Source organism: Nicotiana sylvestris, chromosome 6, assembly GCF_000393655.2.
Source record: "Nicotiana sylvestris chromosome 6, ASM39365v2, whole genome shotgun sequence".
NCBI classification, from domain to species: domain Eukaryota; kingdom Viridiplantae; phylum Streptophyta; class Magnoliopsida; order Solanales; family Solanaceae; genus Nicotiana; species Nicotiana sylvestris.
In genome coordinates this window covers 208,098,846-208,125,837 of record NC_091062.1, presented here as the reverse complement: position 1 = coordinate 208,125,837, position 26,992 = coordinate 208,098,846, and the positions used below count along the sequence as shown (strand labels likewise).

The 26,992-nt window shown below is 36.9% G+C and overlaps 1 long non-coding RNA gene across 2 annotated transcripts; it reads left to right on the top strand.

The window, feature by feature from the left end:
* The first annotated feature begins 21,364 nt into the window (after positions 1-21,364).
* On the top strand, positions 21,365-25,228 carry LOC138870143 (uncharacterized). Of its 2 annotated transcripts, none has more exons than XR_011400379.1 (2): positions 21,365-21,706; positions 23,827-25,228. It is a non-coding gene; the product is annotated as an uncharacterized lncRNA (long non-coding RNA). The 2 variants fall into 2 exon arrangements; XR_011400380.1 differs by having other exon boundaries at positions 23,824-25,228.
* Positions 25,229-26,992: the final 1,764 nt, after the last annotated feature.

Here is a 26,992-nt window from a genome sequence, read left to right as displayed (position 1 = left end):
TAGAGAATTGTACATCTTAGGCGATTCATAATCTAAAAATGGTCGATTTCTAAATTAAAAAATTTATGTTTTACGACAGTGGTCACACAAATAAATGTTAAGCATTTGAGAACACGTTTATTAGGTTGATTAATTAAGTACGTACCAAAAGAGATGTCAAACTTACTGACTCTAAATCTCAAATGTCTATTTTAGCCCTTTTTAGCCCAGAAATGCCAAAAATTGAGATCAAATAACCAATCTTGTAAGCATGATAATAATCACTTTCAATACTATCAACCGAAATGATCAGAGAATAGTTGATTCATATTCTTGATCTATATGGCACAAAATTGTGCCAATAGTCTCCAATATTAGATTGATAGACGAACATAGCACCATTTTGGGAATTAGAATCAGGCTTTTCAGGATTATTAATTAGTTACTAGTTTTTATTGAGCGAAAGGTGGTGCTGGGAAAAAATATGAATTTGATTGTGCGTCAATTATCGAATAAGCCACGTTTCAGATTTTTCTACCCCCCCCCCCCCCAAAATTAACAACTTATATATAAAAAATAACTTTAGATGCTACAGAAAATACATGATTATAAAAAAAAATTATATGACATACATGGGATATCTATCAAGATATTTCCTTGCAGGTCATATACAAATGCCTTTGTTGAGACTGCATTCATGCAATAAAACAATGTACTCTTTTACCAATGTCCAGGGGTGTACAAAGAAAACAGATAAACCGCATCAACCCGATAATCTGAGTTAAACCGAGAAAAAAAATTCGATTATGGTTTGGTTTGGTGTTGGAAAAAAAAAACCCCGACCATAATTAGTTTGGTTTGGTTTTAACTAAAGAAAGTCAAATCGAAACCAAACCAACCCGACATTACATATATAGAAATTTTAGATATATTTAACATATAAATATACTTATTGTGATGTAATTTATAAATATTTCTTAAAAAATTTCATAATTTTATCTTTTAAGGTATTATTTCAAGGTTGGACTAATTAGAACTTTTGAATGCTCCAATAAGTAAATTAAATAATGCTAACAAAAGCCCAAACCAAAATCAAATCAATACTAATGCTAACAAAAGACATTCAATTCAATATTACGAACGAGAATTTATTGAATATCTATTTTTTGTTTTGCAATAATTTAGATAAAAATGCATAACATATTTTTATTTTTCTTTAGCTAGCGTTTAGTCATGTAATTAATACTCCCTTATTAGTCTATTTATTTTAGCGTGACTTAGTACTTTTAGATTATGTTTATTTTTATTATGGCTTTTTAATTAGCAATATTTATATTACATAATTTTATTGTCTTTATTGTTGAATATTTTAGGATAATGCCATGACACATCTCATATTTTGTATTATTTTCTTGGAAAATACTTTATATAGTTGTATCTTACTAGGATTAAAGAAATATTTTGTGCATACATTATATGTTTTATTCTACGAAGATTTTACCGGGGAAAAAAACCCGAATAACCCGAAAACCCGAGAAAAATCGAGATTGAAAAACTCGAGTTTTATTGGTTTAGTTTGGCTTTAGATTTAATAACTCGACACAATTGATTTGATTTGGTAATTATAAAATTCGAACCAACCCGACCTATATACACCCCTGCCAATGTCTATAGAAATTTGCAACGACGGTTATGGTACCTTGAGAAGGAAAATTATGGTCGGTTTTTAACTATCGGTTGTAAGAGTGTACAAGTGTCTGATACAGTATTTTATTTGATGGCTAAATTTGTTTTAAGGGTTATCTCTAAAATTGATCATTGCATATATTTCTTCTAAAACTAAGAAATAATTATATTCTCTTTTTTTTTTTTTTTGTTGCTACTAATTATATTCTCTATATGTTCATAGTTCACCCTTATGGGCTATGGGCTTTTAGCTATGTCATGAACATGAGACAGCAGAGTGAAATACTCTGGTTTGAAAGGAAGACAAATTTAATAAACTATTGGGCTTGTGGTCATAGTACTCAAACATGTGAAAATAGCACGGGCTAGTCAGTTTTTGGACCGGTAATTAAAAAATAGCAGTACTTGTAAAGTCATTGAAAAATAGCTACTATTTTGCTGTAACACAGAAAGTTCCAGCATAATATACTGGATTATGGAGCTCTTGCCAATAAATTTCCAGAATATTACATTGGAACTCCAGCATACGGAAAGTTCCAGCATAATATAATGGACATTGGAGCATCTGCGTGTGAACTTCCAGCATATTATGTTGAAACTCCATCACATTATGAAATTCTAACACATTATGTTGTAATATCATATATAAAAATTCGAACTCTGACATAATATGCTGGAATTTTTTTGAATTTTTAACGATATTTTTATTCAGATTTTATCTTTATATGAAAAAGTGGCTAAGTTTTGATTACTTTTCAATTCATGGCTATTTTACAATTACCAATTGTAAATTCGGCTATTTCTGATTTTTTTTCCTTTCAAACACAGAGCGTGTCTCAAGCCTTACTAGCTCAAATATAGTAGTAAAAATTGCATGGGACGTCCTATTTGGTCGCCCCCATTTAACCTATACCATTTTTTTTAAAACTTTTAACTTGTACCCATTTTTTAAACAACTTCAGTCCCTTTCTCCTCCACCTCCTTTTCCTCCTCTAACATTCAAGTCTTTGATGGCTTGGAATGCTTAGTGTAAGTAAAATGTAACTGGAGGTTGAAAAAAGTGATTATTCTCAATTTTTATGCTGCAATACTTTGTTTCAATGTCTTCGGCTCATACTTTCGGCGATCAATTCAAAGGGTAGCCAGACTTGGTTTCCTGTCTCCTTAGAACTCAAGGATAAGGTGGTACGAGCCTATAGAATGAATCCTGTTCAAGTAACGTCGTTGCGATCAATTACTGAAATATCTTTCCAGTTGACAGTAAAAGCGCGGATTGACAAGCCTCAGAGAGAGTGGATTCCAGGAAAAGCAGAACGGCTTTAAACAAACAAAACTTCAGCTCTAAAGCTGAAGCTTACAAATAAAAACTTGCCAGTTACAAACAAAAATTTCAACTCTAGAGCTGAAACTTACAAATAAAAACTTTTCAGTTACAAACAAAAATTTCAGCTCTAGAGCTGAACTTCAGGTCCGGCTACTAGAATGCTGAAGTTTTACGTGACTGTCTTTGCTACTTCAGCCCTATATGCTGAAGTTATGCGAAAAGGCGGGTACGCTTGTAATTATTTTTATAAAATGGGCACAAGTTAAAACGTGACACAAAAAATGGGTGTAGATGTAAATGCCCCAATGTAGTAATCTTTTTTGTATTATGGGCATTGAAAGCGATTCAAAGTCGGTCCAATTTTATGGCCCCAATTTAAATGGGTATCTCTTCTCCATTTCACGGGATGGCCCAAAGTCCACAGTATCAAAACAATTATGTAAGTATGCATATAGTCTACGGCTGAATCTAGAAGTTTTCCTCAATTGTATTGTTAGACTGTTGACCAATCGGAACTTCCACATCGACAATGGAGACATGTATTCACGTGTATTCTCACTTTGATTTGTACTACTTAAGACTCATTAGGTTACCGAGTTATTACAATAATTCTTATATGAAATTTAATACGGTAAAAGGTCAAATATACCTTGTATGGAAAAAGGTTTAATATATCATTCGTTATATTTTGGGTCCAAATATACCTTTGCCGTAATACTATTGATTCAAATATACTCCTATTCTTTTAGGTTTATCTAATGTGAACATTCAATCATACATAGCACTTATATTTGATGTGATGGATACCACATGTCACTTTTTTTTTTATTTTGGCTGTGCAAACATTGCCAAATTAAGAGCTCAAAAGACCTCAATTCTAAAATTCAAGGAAACATATGCAAACGGACTGAATGTTCGGAGCAACCAAAAGTTGAAAACAGCCTATAAAAACCATTAGCATCAAAATGCCAATTTCAACAACACATTTCCAAAATTTAAGCACTTCTAAGTTTGACTGGGCATTAAGCTTTCCAAAATTTCCTTGCTCTCTAAAACTTGAATACCAAAATGAAGCTACCGTTAAAAACAACTCTCTTGAAAGTCCCCAAACAGAAGATGCTGCTGCCTTCTTCTTGGAGCTGCTTCAGTCCCTTCTCTGAACATTGCGGAACACACCCTAGGCCTCCGAGATTCTGTCTAAACACACAAATAAGTCATATAATCTAACACGGACTCGCTCGAGGTCTCAAATCATATCAAACAACGTCGAAATGACGAATCACACCATGATTCGAACTTAGGAACTTTCAAATCTTTCAACTTTCAAAACTCGCGCCGAAACCTATCAAATCAACCTAGAATAACGCCAAATTTTGGAGACAAGTCCAAAATGACATAACGGGGCTGCTCCAACTCTCGGAATCGCATTCCAACCCCGATATCACAAAAGTCAACTATGGGTCAAACTTCAACTTTTCCAACTTTCACCGAAATGCCTCAATTTACCCTACGGACCTCCAAATCCGAATTTGGAGGCGCGCCTAAGTTCAAAATCACCATACGAAGCTGTTGAGATCACCCAAAACCCATTCCGAAGCCGTTTACTCAAAAGTCCAATTCCGATCAAATTATCACCGCTTAAGCTTCCAAAACTAGATTCCTTCTCCCATTTTGATTCTGAATCATCCGTTAACTAAATTCAACCATGCACGCAAGTCGATATCCATATTATGAAGCTGTTCCAGACCTTACGCTGCTGAACGGAGCTCAAATTCTCAAAACGACCGGTCGGGTCGTTACATTGGGTGATTCTGTTATTTCTTGGAGTTCAAAGAAACTCTCCATTGTTACTCTCTTGACCTGTGAAGCCGAATATGTAGCAGCAACATCATGTACCTGTCATGCTATTTGGCTGAGAAGATTATTGAAGGAGCTCAATTTGCCACAAATTGAAGCTATAGAGATTTTGTATTAATAACAAATTCGCACAGACACTAGCCAAGAATTCAGTGTATTATGGTCCAAGCAAGCATAGTGACACAAGGTATTACTTCGTCTGAGAATGCATTGCCAAGAAAGACATTGAGCTCAAATATGTGAAAACTCATGATCAAATTGCAGATATTTTTACAAAGCCTCTTAAGTTTGAAGACTTTCAGAGATCGAGATCATGTCTTAGAATGAAAAAAAAAATCAAAATTAAGAGAGAAATTTGTGGGACTATTCTAGTTAAAACAAAAAGAAAAAGAATAAAAAAAAAGAAAGATAATGATCAAGTGGTGCAATTGGTTTTCAAAAACGCAGACTTGATAACCAATTTGGTAACAAGATCTGCAACTTGCAAATGCAAATTGTAAAGAGAAAACTAATCTGACTAGTTGCAACGAACAACAGCTTCTACTATAAATAGGAGCATCTGTCATTTAGTTTATGTACACCAAATCGAGAGAAGCAACAGAGAGTTAGAAAGAGTAGTCTAAAGATTGTAGTCTGCTGCGAGATAAATAGTAAATGAGAGTAATATTGTAGTAAGGTGTTTAAAATAAAGAGTGTTATTTCTTTTGTTGTAGTAATCTCTTGACACTACTAAGTTGTAATATTATAGTGTAATATTGCTCCGTTCGGGTATTATACTTTACCCTATTAAAATATTTGGTGTCGTTGTTACTCTCTTGTGTTATTGTTATTATTGTGGATATTATTCCTGAACGGGATATTATATTTTCCCAACATCCTCCTCCTGATCGACTACATGTCATGCTATCTCAGCGCCCCTAATCCATATATAAAAAACTAAAATTTGAAATACAATATTTTTCATGATAGAGGCAATGGTGGAAATAGTGGTGGAGGGGAAGGAAATTTTAGTGGTGGAAAAAAATAGAATGGAGGGGTAAAATGGATTAGGAGCACTGAGGTGGCAAGCCATATGGTATCCATATCATCACATATCGGTGTCACGTAGGATTAGATGTCTATTTTGAACAAACTTAACGGAAAAAGAGTATATTTGAATCAATAGCATAACGACAAGGATACATTTGGACTCAAAGTATAACGAGGATACATTTAAATCTTTTCTGATAGTATATTGGTATATTTGACCTTTTTTCGAATTTAATATTACCTTTTACTTCATTTGATTTTACATTATTTTTCACTAGCCGATAAACATAATTGGTATAATTGATATAATTTTGCACCACATTTAATGCAGATAATTAGAGGTGTACAAAAAAACTGACAAATCGCACCAAATCGATAATTCGAGTCAAACCGAGAAAAAAATTCGATTATTGGTTTGGTTTTAGTTGATTTGGTGTTGGAAAAATTTTCGATCATAATTGGTTTGGTTTGATTTTAACTAAAAAATGTCAAACCGAAACCAAACCAACCCGACATTACATATATAGAATTTTAGACATATTTAATAAATAAATATACTTATTGTGATGTAAATTATAAATAATTCTTAAAATTTTTCATAATGTTATCTTTTAAGGTATTATTTCAAGGTTGGACTTAAAACTTTTGAATGTTCCAATAAGTTGTATAGCCATTAATATTAGTAACTCAAATAATACTAATAAACATCCAAACCAAAATCAAATCAATACTAATGCTAATAAAAGATATTTAATTCAATGTTAGGAATGACAATGTCTTGAATATCTATTTTTTATTTTGCTAACGATTTAGATAAAAATGTATAACCTAGTTTATTTTTTTCTTTAGGGTTTAGTCATGTAATTAATACTCCCTTATTAGTCAACTTATTTTATCATGACTTAGTACTTTTAGATTGTGTTTATTTTCATTATGCTTTTTTAATTAGCAATATTTATATTACGTGATTTTATTGTCTTTAATGTTGAATATTTTAGGGTACTGTCATGACACATCTCATATTTTGTATTATTTTCTTGGAAAACACCTTATATAGCTATGTCTTACTAGGATTAAAGAAATACTTGGAGCACAAGTTATATGTTTTGTGCTATGAAGAGTTTACTGGAAAAAAAAACCCTCGAAAAAATACGAATAACCCGAAAATTCGAGATTGAAAAACTCGAGTTTTATTGGTTTGATTTGGTCTTTATATTTAATAACCTAACACAATTGATTTGGTTTGATAATTGTAAAACCCGAACTAACCCGACTTATATACATCCCTACGATAACAATTAAAGGTTAGCTATATATGGATAAATCAAGTAAATAACAAAATCGTCCTTATACCAATGCCCTTTTGTGAGGATTACTGGGACTGTTAAAATTGAAATCAGAAAAAAAAAATATTCAAATTCTGTTTACTTGAAAATTGAACACATATTTTAAATTGTTCATCGTGTGTGTATATATATATATATATATATATATATAATACAATAAAAAGTAATTTATAACAATTGGATAACTCAGTGGTTATTAACCTTTGTACTATAATTTCTGTATAAGTTTGTCCACAATATGAAATGAGTTTTTAAAGTTATATAGTACTTATATGATAAGTACAATAGTACATCCTGAGTACGAATAAACACATACTATGAAATCTCTCCCGGCGAGATAAAGATGAAGGATATACACATGTCGAAAGATAACATGTACGTACTATTGATGTAGAGAAGTACTTTCTCCATCTCAATCTATGTGTTAATATTTTTTTTAGTTTGTCTCAAAAAATAATATCATATTTATTATTTAAAAATAATTTACATTCAAAATTTTCATTTTTCCTTAACGAGATATTTTTATCATCTAAATATCTATAACTTATTTGTGTCCTTTCTTCTCTTTCAAGCTCTGTATTATGATTCGAATTTCTCACTCTCGGGAGTCGTGATAGCGCCTACTAGTGGAAGTTAGGCAAGCCGACTACCTACACCAATTACCTTTTTTTTCATTTTTAATTTCTTTAACAAGCGTGAATCAACAGTTATAAACAACGAAAATTTAAAGCAAGCGGAAAAAAACGATAAAACATTTGAATAAATATCCAATGCAACATCTTAAACAAAAATCTATCCAGAACTGGTCTCACTCTTCATAGACTGTCTAAAATTTACTACAAACAAGGTCTGAAAGATAACTAATACACTGTTTCTGAAATAAGTATATGAAATAGGATGAAGGGATAGAGGGAGACGCCAGGGCCTGCGGACGCCCGCAGGACTACCTCGGAATCTCCCACAAGACTGAAGGTAGTCACCCAAGCTATGGTCTGAATGTCGCTGCTCCGGGATCTGCACACAGTGCAGAGTGTAGTATCAGCACAACCGACCCCATGTGCTGGTAAGTGTCTAGCCTAACCTCGGCGAAGTAGTGACGAGGCTAGGACCAGACTACCAAATAAACCTGTGCAGTTTAACCATATACATCGGAGAAGAAGAACAGTAATGTACAGTCAAGTATGGGAAGGAGAAAACATGCGGGGAAACATCAATTAAGAATAGAATGACAACGTGTAAAATAAGAGGAACACCATATCTCAGTTATCAACAAGAATCAAGAATCAATAAGTGCACGGCACCACCCTTCGTGCTTTTACTCTCATCCTCACCAAAGCAATCAAGTAATGAAAATGTGTGCGGCATCACCCTTCGTGTTTTTACTCTCGTCCTCACTATATAATCAATATAATCGGCACGGAATGGTACATCGTGCGGCACGGAATCACCCTTCGTGCTTTACACTCTTTTCTCACAAATCATACACGGCATCACCCTTCGTGCTTTATCACCCTCTCACCAAAACAATACACGACATCACCCCTTCGTGCTTTAACACTCTTCTTCACCCAAACATCAATCACAAATAATAGGGCAAGGGAATAAATGAAATTACAATAAGAATCCCGGCAAGGGAACAATAGATCAACAATCAAGTCTCGGCAAGGGAATAACATCAAAAGAAGCATCAACATCCCGTCTAGGCGGTTACCATAAAAAAGACAACAAATTTCCGGCAAAGGAGATAATATAATGATTCTCTTCTCTTTTTTTCTTTTTCACTTTTACTTCACAACTCACTTCACAACCTTAAGTCAATACTCTAAAAGGTTCAATTTCCACTTATACTTTCACATTTCATTGTACAACATGAGCAAATGCTCCTTAATATTCAAATGTCACAATTACTTCCACAAACTTTGCCTAACAATAGAAATCATCATCAAAGCATGAATAATACAACAAAGTCATAATAATCACAATATAAGACTCACGGGCATGCTTGACACCAATGTATAGATACTCGTCACCATGCCTATACGTCGTACTCGACAAATACCACATAGCAAATAGGATTCGACTCCTAAACCCTCAAGCTAAGGTTAGACCAAACACTTACCTCACTTTTTGCAACCAGTTCAAGATTCCAATAAACCTTTACCCCGCGAATTTGTGTCCGAAAGCTTCAAGTCTAGTCATAATAATTCAATATACTCAATACAAATCGTAGGAATTAATTCCATATGAAATTACTATATTTTGTCAAATAAAAATAAAAAATCTGAAATTAACTCAAAAATACCCATAGGGCCCACGACTCGGAACTCGACAAAAATCACAAAATATGAACCCACGTTCAACCACGAGTCGAGCCATACCAATTTTGCTAAATTCTGACATCAACTCGACCCTCAAATTTTCAATTAAAGTGTTGGAAGATTTCTACCATTTTCAACCCAAAAATGAGTAATCTAGTCGGAATATTCAATGACAATTCCATATGATTGACTAACAATAACCACAAGTGACTTATCTCAAGTTTCCCATAAATTCTTGCTCGAAAATCATCCAAAAACGAAATTGAAGACTAGGGTATAGAACCTTACTATTTTTTTATGAAGATCGTGTGATTGGGTTCTTTGATTCTTCAAGATTGATGCAAGATTGAATGATTTGAATATTGGGTTCCTCTTTCTCTCTCTAAAATGCTCTCACCACTCTCTAGAATGCTCAGAAAATCACTCCAAAATGAACCCTAAAGCTTATTTATCAACATGGGGTCGGGTTATGAAAATAAGGGAACTAACCCTCCGAAATCAGGTATGCGATCGCAGAATCCATCGCATAATGGGTATGCTGGCCGCAGATGCGTCGCAAAACTCGTTGCCCAGAACTGGGCTGTTCTGCTTCATTCTGCGACCATTTTGCGATCGCATAGCTATTTTGCGATCGCACATTTGACCGCAGAATCGTATTTGTTTTCAGCTTCTGGTAATTTGGTCATAACTTTGTGTAGGAATGTCCAAATGACAAACCGTTTGAAGCGTTGGAAACTAGACTCATAGATCTTTAATTTGATAGGTTGTTCATCACATAACACCTTATATGCATGTATATATGATCATCCAAAGTAGGTTCTTGTGCGCATTCTATTAAAATTTTAGTCTATTATGAAATTTTCCAACTTGGCTTAGTCTTAGGACTTTCCTCAGACCCCATATCACTTATAGTATGTTTCGTACGCTTGCTATCATATCTAATTGGTATACATCATGTTAATAGTCCTCCGATGAGAAGTAGAGTCCGCCCCCAAACGCATAACATAACTGACCTCTTCTTTCGCACATTTCAATTTCCAGAATTTTTACTAACTCCCAAAATTTTCAAAAATTTTGCTAGAGTTTCCTTTGTAACTAGGCCTATCCACCAGTTAGCGAATCCCAGAAACCAATCCTAACAACATATACATAATCCAATCAACGTAACCCAACATGAAAACGATACCAACATTGGCCACATAAGTAATATATTACTTGAAAAGGAACGACATTCACATTAATTACCTAGGTGATACTAAACTCATATCAGGTATGTTCTCGACATTTTCATAAAACACAGAAATAAATATTTAAATTAAAAATGACATTTTTGGGTCATCACACTCTGAGTCCCAATTAAGTATTGCCACATAATTTTGGAGGAAGGGGTATATGATTTGACTATTTGATCACCAAAGGATATGGTGCAGTGGATGAGACTGCTCCTTCCTTAAACAGAGGTCTCGAGTTCGAGCTCTGAGTATGGAAAAATTCTTGGTAGGGAGCGATATCCCCCGAATGGGGTCTTACCCGGCGCGAATCCGAATATATACTCGGGCTCCAATGTGAGGATCGGACATCGAGTGGGAACCCAAAAAAATAATTCGACTATTTGAATCACGAGAGAGGAGGGGGAGGGACAGTGGCGGAGGAAGGATCTCCGCAAAGGAGGTTCAAAAATAAAAAAAAAAAGTTGAAAATAATTTTTGCTAGTGGGAATTGAACGTATGACCTTACAGAAGGTTTTGACCCCCTTTACCACTAAGCTACACTTTAGGATTGTGTCAAGAGAATTCAAAACTTAATATATATAAATAAAAATAAATTTTACTTATATATAAAGTATAGGCGAAGGGGTTCGGATAAACCCCCTTTCTGGTCCCATAAATTCGCTCCTGGGGGAGGGGGAGGGGGAGCGGGGATCACGAGAGACTTATAGCTGTTTGTTAATTTATTTTTCTTTCTCAGAAGGGAAAAGAAAAAAGAATAAAGAAAACTGATCTTATACCCTGCCACGTAGAAAAACTCACACATGATACCACAACATTAAAGTTTCTGCAGCTGTCGCCGTGTTAGCCTGTTAGGTACTCGTTTTGGGGAAGGTACAGTTGGCAGGCTTGTTGTCCAAAAATAATACGTGGCAATTTCGAGGTCGTTTGTTATGCACTTTTTCATATGACATCATACTCGCGTCATCTACTACGCAACAACTACAGCTTCCAGCTCTTTAATTTGCTCATCCAACTCTACAACTACCAAATCGGGATTTTTATTTTTTTTTGGCTTTTGGAGATCTGAACCGTAGTGAAAAAGAAATAAAGAGAAGTAAGAATGGAGTAGTGAGAGATTTGAATCCTGTACTAGTTGAATTAATGTTACTATTTGAAATTGTAAATATAATTTAATATCTGATCACTACTTTTTACATTGCACAAATGGCTACTTCTCTTACGTGGTTTTTTCCTGAAGAACTGGTTTTATTAATTTGTAGCATTGACCTTTTTAATTCATTTCATTTAATATTTTTTGTATTCATTCTTTTGTAATGATATTTGACAGCTTCAGATTCTATTGAGTAGCCACTTTTAATGAGATATTAAGTGTGATGACCCAAAAGTTTATCACTTATTTTAAAAATGAATTATGTGTTTCGAGACCTTAAAAACCTCTTTCGGCATCACCTCGATTTGCGTGCGTAGTCCGGACGCGTAGCCGGAAAGTCATTGTTGTGAAAATTTGTGAAAAATGATAAATTTTGACTTTAAAATGAATTTAAGTTGACTTTGGTCAACATTTTAGGTAAACGGACCCGGACCCGTGATTTCACAGTCCCGAAGGGTCCGTGGAAAAATATGGGACTTAGGCGTATGCCCGGAATCGAATTCCGAAGTCCCAAGCCCGAGAAATGAATTTTTAAAGAAAATTATTTTTTAGAATTTTCTATGAGTTTTAGAAATGAAATGCATTTAGAATTTGATGGTATTGAGCCCGTATTCTAATTCCGAAGCCCGGTACAGATCTTATATGTGAAATAAGATGAGTCTGTGAAATTTGGTAAGAAACGGAAGTCGTTTGAGGTGATTCGAACCCGTCGTTGTGAAAATTCATACTTTGAAAGTGTTGAGATTTTTCTTAGATTTCTATGTTAATTCTTTGTTTAAGAGGTTATTTTGGTGATTTGATCACACGGATAAGTTCATACGATATTTTTGAGTTAGTACGCATGTTTGGTTTGGAGCCTCGAGGGCTCGGGTGAGTTTCAGATAGATACGAGAGGTTTTTGAACTTATGAAAAAGTTGCAGGTTTTTGCTGTTCAGTGCACAGGGATTTTGTTCTTCGCGTTCGCGTGGTCCCACTCGCGAACGCGTAAGGCAAATTTCCCAGGTGCCAGTTTTCTTCTTTGCAAACGCGAAGCCTGAGACGCGAACGCGAGGCTGAGGGGGGAGTACCCTTCGCGAACGCGTCCAGGCACTCGCGAACGCATAAGGCAATTGGCTTGGGGGAGGGGGTTCTCACTTGTTCTACACGAACGCGGTCACTGGCCCGCGAACGCGAAGGCTCGAGGGGTCAAAGCTCCGCGAAAGCGAGCCTAAGGTCGCGAACGCGAAGGTCACCTAGGCCTAACACATCGCGAACGCGACAGACCTATCGTGAACGCGATGAGGCTTGTCCAGTAATTTCATAACTTCTTCTTCCAAACTAGGGCTGCTCGGTGGGCCGGGCCTGAACCGGACCGGACCGGGCCCGCGGTCCTAACGGGCCTGGTGGGCCGGTCCTGGGTGGGCCGATCTTGGTGGTCCTCCTGAGCCCGTCACGGGCCGGTTTTCAAGTTTGAGCCCACGAGCCCGGGACCGTCAGGCGGGCCTGGGCCGGTCCTGGCGGGCCTGGCGGGCCCAACGGCTATTTTTTTTTTTTTTTAAAAAAATTAAAATTCTCCAACGACCATATTTAAAATCTAGCCGTTTGGGCTGAAAATATGACCGTTTTTAAGTTTAAAAAATGGCCATTTGGCTCCCAAACTTTATTTTAACCCCAAACTTTATATAATTACACTTTTCCCCATTTCTCAACTATAAATACCCCCTCATTCTTTCATTTTTATTCACGAATTCATCAATATCTCTCAATATCTCTCAATCTCTCTACTACAATTACTTAATTTATTGTTGAAATTTCGTAAAAAATTGTGAAGTTGTTGAATTGAAGTTTTCAAGTGTTCAACGATTTTCAATTTTCAAGAAGTTGTTCGGCAATCCGGTAAACTCGTTTCAACTCTTACGTTTTTAGAATATATTTTTGTGTGGTTTAGTTTGCATAATTATAATTAATATGGCATTTACTTTGAAAAAAATGTTTGGTAAAGGAAAAGATAAAACCGGTGAAAGTAGTGGCCAACCAACTACCCTTCCCCCGGCTCCCCGACCTAGAAAAGATAAGCAAGTTGAAAGTAGTCGCCAACCTAGACGTCCTCCTCCTTCCGTAATTCTTGATAGTGATCACCCTTGTTTTCAATTTACCGATAGTGAATTTTATCATAATGTTGCACCAGGTGATAGATTAGATGATGAAATTATGAATGCTCTTTATCCTAATGAAACCATCTTAGAAAATAATGAGGAAAATGAGGATGATGATGAAACCCAAGCACCGGATTTAGATGATACACCTACTAGTCCTCTTAATAACCCAACTGATGCACCGGTCGACCCACCTGTAGAAACTCCTACTTTTAATAGAGAACCTGCTAAACGCCTAGAAACATCATTAGTTTGGAATTTTTTTACTCAAGTAAGAGAACAAAATAAGGCTAAGTGTAAAACTTGTGGGAAATTAATGGTGCATAAATATACTGCAAATTGCAACAAATGCATTTTCTGGGCAATATTATCCTACTATTTCAAACTGTTTAGTTTATATTGCAGCACTATCTGATTTGTTTGTTGAATTTAGTGAGGGTGGGGATATTTATGAACTTGCTATAAATGAAATGAAACAAAAGTTTAAAAAATATTTTTTTCCTATCCCTCCTATTTATGGTCTTGCTGCAATGCTAAATCCTACAATGAAATTGGGAGGTCCTCATTTTTGGTATTCAAATATTTATAAGGCTTTAGATCTTTCAAATGAGGAAATTGCGACACTTGCAGATGCAAAAGCTTCAATTAAGATTAACGCTCAAACAGTTTATAATGCTTATCAACTTGCCTTAGAGCATGCTAGGCCAACTATTCCAACCCCTACTTCGTCTAGCTCACAATCCTCTAAAAGAGTTGCGGGCTTAAAAGCTCTTAAATCTTGGACGGAGTTCAGGGGGTCTCAAGGTGAAAATTATGATGAAACTTCACATCTAAATGAGCTTCAAGTTTATTTGTCTCAGGGACTTGAAAAGGAGAATCCAGACGGCTCTTTTGATCTTTTGGAATGGTGGAAGGCAAGGGAAAAACATTTTCCTGTTCTTGCAAGGATGGCTCGGGATATTTTATCAATTCAAGCTTCAACTGTTGCATCAGAGAGCGCTTTCAGTCAAGCAAGACTGCAAATAGGTGATCATAGAGCGTCTATGAGGGATAGCTTGGAAAAATCAGTATTGTTTAGAGATTGGATCCGCTCGGAAAGAAGAAACTTTGGAATTGCAGAAGCACAACCGGCGATAGATGAAGCTTATGAAGAAATGATAGCGGAACTTGCGGAGGATTCGGCTTCGCCCGGAAGTGGTGATGAACAAGCTTCTTTTCCACCACCACCAACGCAACCTCCTCCGAACCTTGAAGGATTTATGAGATTTGTTAGAGATAATACATAGAATAATATGTAACTTGTATTTTGGCACATCTTCCTTAGTTTTTTTTCCTTCTAATGGTGGTATTAGTACCTTGTTGTGCTCATTCCATTGGGGGAAGGATGACTAAGAAAGATATGCCATTTTTTGGTAATAAAATTTATTGCTTCTACCCATGAGCTTCTTTTCGCAATATTTCTTTGTCTATACTTAGAATTATTTATAAGCTACAATATATACATAATATACAATATATATACTACAAGAAAATATATAAGAGAATATATATACATAAGATACAATATAATATACTACAAGAAAATATATTATGCGAAAATATATACATAATATACAATATATATACTACAAGACAATATATTATGCGAATATATATACATAATATACAATATATATACTACAAGAAAATATATTATGCTACAATATATACATAATATAGAATATATATACTACAAGAAAATATATAAGAGAATATATATACATAAGATACAATATAATATACTACAAGAAAATATATTATGCGAATATATATATACATAATATACAATATATATACTACAAGACAATATATTATGCGAATATATATACATAATATACAATATATATACTACAAGAAAATATATTATGCTACAATATATACATAATATACAATATATATACTACAAGAAAATATATAAGAGAATATATATACATAAGATACAATATAATATACTACAAGAAAATATATTATGCGAAAATATATACATAATATACAATATATATACTACAAGAAAATATATTATGCGAACATATATACATAAGATACAATATATATACATAAGATACAATATATTATGCGAATATATATACATAAGATACAATATATATACTACAAGAAAATATATAAGAGAATATATATACATAAGATACAATATAATATACTACAAGAAAATATATTATTGCATGACAATTTAGTGTTTTACTATTGTTTTGTTATTTTCTTTTTCGTCAAGCACTTTAATAATTAGATATACATATATATTTTTAATATAGCCATGATACTACAAGAAATTGCCTTAAAAAAAACCGCTAGGCCCGCGAAGCCCACGAGCCTGGCCCGCTAAGCACATGACCATGTGGGCTTAGGCCCGTCACGGGCCGGTTCCACCCATTGAGCCCACGAAGACCGGGACCGCCAGGCCCGGGACCGCCAAAGCCCAGGACCACGAAGCCCGGGACCGCGAGGCCCGGCCCGTTAGCCCCACTAAGGCCCGGGCCCGGGCCAAAATACAGCATTATTCCAAACTCCAAATTGGGCGATTTGTGAAAGAGAATTTCACCACAAATCCATAAGTATGTAATTTTAGACTCATTTTCTTCAATTTCCATTAACGCCTATTAGATTTCTAGGCTTAAATCATGTTCTTAAGGGTAGAAAATTAGGGGTTTGGGGTAGAGTAAGGGCTTTTTGTATATTTGGGATTTAGACCTCGTTTTGGGGTCGAATTTTGGAACTAATTATATATTTCGAGCTCGTGGGTGAATGGACGATCGGGTTTTGGTCCGAAACTCGTATTTTGACCAAGCGGGCCCATGGTCGATTTTTGGCTTTTGGGGGAGAATGATAGGAAATCTATAATTAAACATTGGAATTGGATTGTTTAGCGTTTATTGATGATATTAAGTCGATTATGTCTAGATATAATTGATTTCGAGCCAAATTCAAAAGGAAAGGCGGTGTTTGAGGCTTGAGTTGGCCGTGGAAGTTCGAGGTAAGTGTTTGGTCTAACCTTAGCTTGAGGGATTAAGAGCTGTGTCCTATTTTCTACGTGTTACCTGCTGAGTACGACGTATAGGCATGGTGACGAGTATCTATACGTCGGTGTCGAGCATGACCGTGAGTCTTAAATTGAAATTGTTGTGTTCTTAATGAATAATACGAATGCATAAGTTGATGATTCTCTGCATTGAGCAAGGATTATGATTATTCTCGTGGAAATTACTTATGATTGAGTATTGGTGTTAGTTGAGGTAGTTAGATGTTGGAACAAGTTTGGTTATAGCTGTTTCTCCCTTGCCGGGATGTATTTACATGTACTGTCTCGATTCCCTTGCCAGGATAGCGTTGTTTCTTTATTGATTCCTTGTCAGGACTCTATTTGTGAATTGGTATAAAACTGTATATGTGGATCGGGTTGCACGCTGGAACAATAATATAATTGGATCGAGTTGCACGCCGCAACAGTAATAAATGATATGGATCGGGTTGCACGCCGCAACAGTAATAAATGATATGGATCGGGTTGCACGCCGCAACAGTGATAAATGATATGGATCGAGTTTCACGCCGCAACAGTGTTATTATGTTTTGGATCGGGTTGCGCGCCGCAACGATAGAAAATACGAATTGTTTATAGATTGGCTGCGAGTTCTTCATTGCTTTGCTATAGATTCTAAACTGTTCCTTATGCCTTTCTCTTAAATTATTGTTAGTATTGATATTCCCCCGCAACATGTACCCTCTCTTATCTTTACTTGTTTGTTCTTGTTTTATTTTCCGTTGCATATTATATAACTGCACAGGTTTATTTGGTAATTTGGTCCTAGCCTCGTCACTAATTCACCAGGGTTAGGCTAGGCACTTACCAGCACATGGGGTCGGTTGTGCTGATACTACACTCTACACTATGTGAAGAAACCGGAGCGGCAACGTTTGGACCGTAGCATTTGGATAGCTGCCTTCAGTCCAGCTAGAGATCCCCAGGTAGTCCTGTAGGCGTCCGCACTCCCGGCGTTCTCTTCTATCTTTTATGCATTCTGTTTTCATTTACTTCCGAGACAAATTGTACTTTTCCTTTCAGACACTTGTATGTAGTACTCGTAGACAGTCTGTGATATTGTGACACCGGATTCCGGGTAGAGACGTATGTTGGCATTGTCGTACTGGTTATGGTTAATTTATTAGATTAAGTCTTGTGCTTGTTTTTATCTATCGTTAATTTTTCACGATTGATCATATTTTAGTTTAAATTATTAAAAAGGGCTAATAAATGAGTTGGAAATTCTACAATACGCGACTTGCCTAGCTTATACGAGTAGGCGCCATCACGACTACCGAGAGTGGAAAATCCGGGTCGTGACAAGTTGGTATCAGAGCTCTAGGTTACATAGGGCTCACAATTCACGGACAAGCTTAGTAGAGTCTGAGGGATCGGTACAGAGACGTCTGTATTTATCCCCAGAGGCTATAGAGTTAGGAAAAATTTCACATTTATTCTTTCTTGTCGTGCGGTTTGGTTTCTCAATGCTTGTTGAATTTCTACTCTGTTCTTTCGCCGCGAGAACACGCGCTTCCTCCTCCACCGATCAGCAGCCCGAGCCCCCAGCAGCAGCTCCCACGAGAGGCAGAGGGCGAGGCCGAGGCCGTTCTAGAGGCCGAGGTAGGGTCAGAGCTCAGCCCAGAGCAGCAGCACCAACGGCGGAGCCTCAGGTTGACTTTGATGATGAGGTTCCAGCCCAAACAGTTCTGGTAGGCCCAATTCAAGTCCCAGAGGGGTTTATTTCCACCCCGGTACTCCAGGATGCTCTGGTCCATCTAGTGGGAATTATGGAGAGTGTCACCCGGGTAGACTTGCTCCCTGTAGCACCAGCCGTCTCTCAGGATGGAGGAGGAGCCCAAACTCCTGCTACTCGCACTCTAGAGCAAATGGCTCCCCAATTTCTGACTCTAGCAGCTCAGCTAGTTGAAGCAGTTCCGCCGGGTGTGGTAGCTTAGACCGGTGATGAAACAGTTATGTCTGCCGATGCCTTGTGGAGATTGGATAGGTTCACCAAACTCTTCACTACTACTTTCAGCGGTGCATATTCTGAGGATCCCTAGGATTATCTATACAGCTGTCATGAGGTTCTCAGGAATATAGGGATAGTAGAGACCAATGGGGTCAATTTTGCTACCTTTCGCTTGTTGGAATCCGCCAAGACTTGGTGGAGAGATTATTGCTTGGCTAGACCAGCCAGATCACCAGCTTTGACTTGGGAGTAGTTTACTCAGCTATTTCTGGAGAAGTTTCTCCCCATCACTCAAAGAGAGGCCTATCGGAGGTAGTTTGAGCGTCTCTAGCAGGGTTCTATGATTGTTACCCAATATGAGACCAGATTTATCGACTTGGCTTATCATGCTCTTATCATACTTCCCACCGAGAGAGAGAGAGAGAGAGAGAGAGAGAGAGAGAGAGAGAGAGAGAGAGAGAGAGAGAGAGAGAGAGAGAGAGAGAGAGAGAGTGAGGAGTTTTATTGAGGGACTTATTCAACCGATTTGACTTCAGATGACTAGGGAGACAAGGAGTGAGATTTCTTTCCAGGAGGCGGGCAATGTGTCCAGGAGAGTGGAGATGGTTCTGTCGTAGGGAGGTGGTCATGGGCCGGACAAGAGGCCTCGTCATTCAGGCAGATTTAGTGGCGCCTCGTCTGGGGGTAGGGATTCGTATGGTAGAGGTCATCCTCCTAGGCCCTTTCAGTCAGCACTTCAGGTTTCTCACGGCACTTCAGGTGGTCGTGGTTCTCATATGCAGTATTCTGATCAGCAGCCTATCAGTGTACCGCCGCTCCAGAGTTTTCGAGGTGGTCATTCAGGTCACTAGGGTCAATCTCAGTTTCCTCAGCCGCAGCACTTAGGTGGATGTTTTGAGTGTAGTGAGTATGGTCATATCCAGAGGGTGGGTACTCAGCCGCAGCAGCAGGGTTCCCGTGCTATGGCTCAGGCACCAGGTGTTCCACCACCCGCTCCGCCAGCTAGGGGTGTGGGTAGAGATGCTATAGGTGGAGGTATAGGTGTTATAAGTGGAGCTCAGACCGCTAGAGGTAGAGGCCAGCCAGCTGCAGACCATCCCAAAGATGTAGTCCAGGGTGGTAGGGCCCAGCCCCGATGTTATGCTCTTCTAGCCAGGCCTGAGGCTGAGGCTACCGAAGCAATTATCACAGGTACTGTTCTGGTTTGTGGCAGAGATGCTTCAGTTTTATTTGATACAGGGTCTACATACTCCTATTTGTCATCTTATTTTGCACCGTATCTGGTTATGCCTAGTGATTTCTTGAATGCTCATGTATATGTGTCTACACCGGTGGGTGATTATATTGTGGTAGATCGAGTCCATCATTCTTGTATTGTGGTGATTGGGGGTCTTGAGACTCGTGTAGCTTTGTTGCTTCTAGACATGGTTGATTTTGATGTCATACTGGGGATGGACTGGTTATCACCTTACCACGCTATCTTGGACTGTCATGCCAAGACTGTGACCTTAGCCTGGGCGGGTTTATCTCGTTTATAGTGGAGAGGGACTCCTGTTCATTCTACCCGTAGTGTTATCTCTTATGTGAAGGCTGTTGACATCCAATTTTGTCCCATTTTTTTCTACTTAATTTCCTTGCGCTTCCTGGTCATTAATGCTCTAATAGTGTATTATTATTTAGTTTATGGTTATTATTACCCTTATTATAATTATATTACTTTTAAGATTAATATCACTATTAATAATATCATTACTAATTATTATTATTATTAGTAGTAGTGGTAGTTACTATTAGTACCATAATTATTATTATTAATATTGTCATTAATACTAAAAATATTATATTTTAATTATATAAACTAATTATATATTTTGAATAATCTATATGTCTATCATATTATTGTATTATGTCCAAATTATCAAGACAAAGGAAGCTCAAAGAAATTAATAAGAAGAAAGAAAATGACTTCAAATTAGACTCAAAGGATAACCCATTTTTATAGATGAGCCCAAAGTCTGCCAAAATGATTAGCCCATGTAGTAAAATTCCTTTTGAAGACTAATGAGTCCAAATATAATTTATCAGATTCTTATTTAAGCCCAACTGAAGCCCAATTTGCCTAGCCCATCTAAAAGAATCCTGTAGAAGCTCTCATCTCGACCGTAGGATTAAAATTAGAATGATCCAATGATCCTCATTTCTTAATATTTAGACCTAATAGTATTCAGACTTGCTAGGGTTTTGAAATTTCAATTTCTCTATGCAACCGCCCACCCCTTTCCTCTCTTGGACAAAATTCCAACTCGCTTTCACTATTAAATCAAAATGGTTTCACCATTTTCGTCAAAGTCTTCATTCTCTCTCTTGTATATTCAATGAAAAGCTGAAAACTTTGGTATGAAAAGAGGACTATTTTGTTGATCTTCTTTCTGTCACAGTTTGGACGAATCTTGAATGAGCAATTTTGAATTTTAAATGGGTCTTTCAATTTCCGCTTCTAAAACCCTAGTTTTCTCCTATAATACTCCCCAACTCTCCAACCGAAAGATCATCTGGGAATCCTCGAAAAATAGTTAGAACACGGCAAAATCGAGTCACCAAGTAATTCTCTTCTTTAATCTCTGTCTCTATTTAGTTCGCTAAAACAAAGTTTCAATCTTGTTACGTGGAGGGAGTAGATCTGAAATCTCAAAGTTTTAGTTCACTGCCTCTAAAAAGGTACACTTTGGAGCAACTTTTTGAGTCTCAATGCGAGACTCGTTGTCTCCATGAAGTCGCCACTGCTGCATTTCCTCTACCATATTTCTCCTTCATAGACCTGATAATTCATGTGGGATAGACACAAGAAAAATTCCAAAGTTAAATTTGGCCATCCCTAGAAAGGGGATGGATTATCATTGTTATTCGACATTTTATTAACTGTTTTTATATATTTTGTTTACTATCACTCTTAATTAATTCTTGCATGAACGTGTAAGGGTAACCAATACAGTTAAAATTGAATTAGTTATCCCAGCAATACCTACCTGCCTAAGTAGTGCTTATGAAATTAGTTTAACTGAATAATGGTTAAGTCAATATGGGTTGATCCTAGTTTTAGTCCAATTAGAATTTTTTTCCTACTAAGTATTCTTTTTATAATACTCAAGCTAACTATCTTGTAAATCAATGTCATGCTTTTTTATCAATTAGAGCTTTTAAACAAATAAACAATACATTTGCTTTCTTAACTATTCTTAACTTCAAGCCTTTACGATTTTTAATTAAAGCCTTTGGGCATTTTCCTCCAGTGTCCTTTTAGAGTTAATATCCTAAAATCAAATTTGAGTTTTCAAATGACATATAATATTTTGTGAAATATTTTAACTCTTGTAGTCTAACAGTCTTACAAAGCTTTAGTTAAATTTCACTAAGTCCGAAGGTAACCGCGTCTCATGCGGATCTTGAGGGGTGCTTCACACCTTCCCCTTAAGTTAATTTGAACCCTTACCTTAGAATCTCTCATATTTAGTAAACTTTAATGGAATTTAACTTTACATTATCTTGTTTAAAATAGGTGTCCTAATTCACCTTTAAAATGATTAGGTGACGACTCTTTAATTAATAATTAATTCAGGAATCACCAGTATGTTATACTCTAATTTGACCTGGTTAAAATGGGGTATAACAGCTTGGCGACTCTGTTGGAGAATACTTAGGTTCTAACCATAACGGGCTTAGTTAATTAAGGTTTCTGTGCTTACTTTATTTGATCTTAAATTGTTTTACATGCCATAATTATTTTACTTGATAAAAATTGTTTATATGTTATTGCTTTAATATAACTGTCATTCCGTTTCACTTCCCCCACATTTCAAAAATTCACACAATTCACACACTAAGCGGTTACGTGATTTGCAGCCGTGCACTACTTAAAAAACCTTTTTAGGGGAAAGTTCGTGAGTAAGTTGATCTGCGGTGCAGTCGACAGTCACAAGCTTTCCACTCTCAAGTTGTCCACTTGAGAGCAGACCAGTCTAGAAAAACTCACTCTTAATCAACATAGGATAGAGCTAAGCCAAAACCTTTTGTGATATATGCATCATTTAAGCCTAAGGTACTTAATACCCTTGGTGTATTAAGTCCATTAGCCAACCTTACCAAATGTCCGAATGGGTTTATGACCCTAAGTGACACTTTTCATAATTTATGTGCATATTTTGAAGGATAAATATTTCAATTATGTGGACCATTTTCTCTAAATTAATTAAATCCTAGGGAGAGAGATTATGACTAAACCTTTTATGAGAGGTATGGAAATTTTAAGTTTGCAAGAAGTGGTTGACACCATCAAATAGATTGAAGGAGCTTAGTTTACTTAGATTAGAAAGCATGTATATTGTATATTTCATTCTTCATGTAATTCTTTCGTTCTTCGTGTGAGAAATAACAAAAAAAAACTATCCTTGTACTTTACTTTCTTTGGGAATAAAATTAATTTATACGAGTTATGGAATGACACACGATGGCATAATTATCCTTCAAATTATCGTTAGGCCTACCTCCGGCACAGTAAGGTCCTTTGCATAATAGGACGCTATAATCTTTGTGCAATAACATGCTATGTGCAACAATGTGCTTATTTTTATGCAAAATATTTTATTTCCACATACTAACTTGTTTTCTTTTTCTTATTTTTCTTTTTCTATTTTTTTAAAAAAATTATTTTTTTAAAAAAGAAGGTTGACTTGTGCTAAAAGGGGAGTTGGGGGAGCATCCATATTTCACGCGGTCTAGAAGCAAGAGATTAGTCGCAGACTTACCACTAGTTCCTCAGATGGCTGAAGGGAATCTTTCCAGTACAGATTTGAGTTTGGTAGATGTGGTTATTTCATCCGTTCCAACTCTCGCGCTTCCTACAACAGATGACCCTCGCCTCTCAAGAGACCCAGAAACATTTGGAGGTCATTGCTCGTTTGGAACAAAAAGTTGCTGAACTAAGCTACATGGTACAACAAAATAGATCATTTTCTCAAACTCCACCTCACATGACTCCTCCTCCTCCTCAACGCATTCGCGAAAATATGCATATACCACTCCCATTTCCAAACTTGGATGGACTAAATTGAGAAAATCAGTTCACTGCTCCTCAACCAATTCAAAATGTACCACTCAGTCACTCAAAATGCTCTCCTTCCATCCATAGTTGCTCCTCCAAAGGTTCAATACACACAACTGACACATAATGCTACTAATGTGCAGCAAGTTTCACCAATACATACTTATGCGACAGTCCCACCTATGACACAAACCCCAGGACTGTGTCGTCTAGATGTGGATCATTACGTTGAAGCCGAAAAGGAGGCAAAAGCAGTTGATGGTGAAATGATAAATAGGAAGCTCAAGAGTTTGAAAGATGCTTTGAGAGGTCTACGAGGGTTGGGTACTAATCAAAGCGTGAAGTATGAAGAGTTATGTGCATTTCCTAAAGTAGAGTTGCCACCTGGTTACAAGATTCCAAAGTTCGAGAAGTTTGACGGATCAGGGAATCCTTTCTTCCACTTGAAGCTCTATTGTGAAAAGTTAATTGGCGTGGGGTAGAATGAAGGGATAAGAATCAAATTATTCAATCAAAGTTTGAGCGGAAAAGCTTTAGAGTGGTACTCTAAACAAGACATTACCAAATGGCGTACTTGGGATGATTTGGCAAATGCTTTTGTTGATCATTACAAGTTTCATGTTGAGATTGCTCCGGACAGAATTTTGATAACCGAATTGAAGAAGAAATCAACTGAATCTTTTCGGGAATATGCTATAAGGTTGAGGTAAGAAGCATCAAGGGTACACCCGCCAATGGAAGAGACAGAAATGATAACCTATTTCATTCGGGTGCAGGAACTTGAATATTATGAGCGAATGATCGTAATGGGTAGAAAAACATTTGCAGAGGTAATCAAAGCCGGAGAAATGATCAAAAATGGGATCAAGACTTGAAGAATAACAAGTCTAGCAGCATTACACGCCACTAGCAAGGTTATCCAAATCGGTGCCATCGGGAGCGGAAAGAAAAAGGAGAAAGAAGTTGCAGCTGTAATGGCTTTGGGAGGTACTTCGTTTCACCAACGAAAACCTTCACAGTAACAATCAAACGCCCCCTATTCACAACATTTCCAATATTCCTCACAGTCACCTTACCAAACTTCATCATCTTACCAGCCTCAACCACCACAAAACTCATATCCTGTTTATAACACAACCAATATAACAAGCTCTACCACCACAACAACCTCATCATCCCAACAATACATGCGAACTCCGTCCAAACAGGCCTGCTCGCAACTTCACACCATTAGGGGAGCCATTGAGTGTTGTCTTTGAAAGGTTGCAAGCTTCAGGTTTATTGTATTCTGTGGAAGGCAAAATTCCAAACCCATTACCTAGAAGTTTTGATCCTACCAAGACCGGTGCATATCATTCTGGGGTAAAAGGACATTCAACTGACCGTTGTTATGCATTGAAACACAAGGTTGAAGACCTCATTGAAGCAAAACAAATCAAAATCAGACAACCAACAACAAATGTGAACACCAATCCACTCCCGAATCATAATGAAGCCTCGCTGAATATGATTGGAGTTGATGAAGAAGATGATGATCCGGCTAGATTCATCGTGCCTGTTAGGAGCATGGAAGATTATACATTTGTGGTTGTTACTTCTCCTACTGTAATGATAAGAGGTTTTACACCCATTGAGATACTAGGAGTTGCATCTACACCTGTGAAGGTACTTCAAGCGTCAATTCAATTACTAGTGGTTGATACTAGAGCCATACCGTGGAATTATCAACAGGTTGTAATGGAATACCATGGAAAAGAAACGACCACTAATAGGCCAAAGATTTTGGGAATGACGAGGTCTGGAAGATGTTACACTCCATAAAACTAACTGGGTTGAGACAAGGCAATGAATGCAATGTTCCACCCAAGAACGTTGTGACAAACGTAGAAGCACAAGAGTTTCTGAGAAAGATCAAGGCAAGTGAATACTCAGTTGTAGATCAATTGAAGAAGTCCAATGCCCAGATTCCAATCCTATCTTTTCTTTTGACTTTGGACGTACACCGAGATGCACTCCTAAAGATTCTGAGTGAAGCATATGTGCCGACTGAAACAACTAGTGAAGCAATAGCTGGAATGGTTGGACGTATGATTGATTGTCACCTAATCAGCTTTGATGATGAAGAATTTCCACCAGAGGGATGTAGTCATAACAAGGCGCTCCACATCACTGTTAAGTGTCGTGATATGTTCATATCTAGAGTGATGATTGATGGAGGTTCTGGGGTTAACATTTGTCCGCTCACTACTCTAAAGAAGATAGGGTATGATTTCAGTAAACTCAAGCCAAGTTATATGAGGGTTTGAGCATTTGACGGTGCCGTGAAAAGTTCAATTAGAGAGGTAGAATTGAACGTGTTGATTTGGCCAGTCGAGTTCATTATGGGGTTTCAAGTACTTGATATTTCCACAACATACAACCTGTTATTAGGAAGACCATAGATTCATCTGGCTGGGGTTATGCCATCGACTTTGCATCAGACCGTCAAGTTTAAGTGGGATCAGCAACAAATAGTCATACATGGAGAAGGTGATACGTCTATCTATCGGGAGCAATCTATCCCGTGATGATGTCCATCTCATTGAAGAAGTATTAGGCATGTGCCTAATAAAAGTTTCTTTGGTTTGGTAATCAACCTTGTTGACTTGGTTTGGTTAGGTAGCCAACCTTGTTGAATTAGTTTGGTTTGGTAGCCAACCTTGTTGATTTTCTTTGGTTTGGTAGCCAACTTTGTTGAATTGTGAAAAGTGTGTGTAAATTGTCAAATATTATAGACTTTAGAGGGTGAA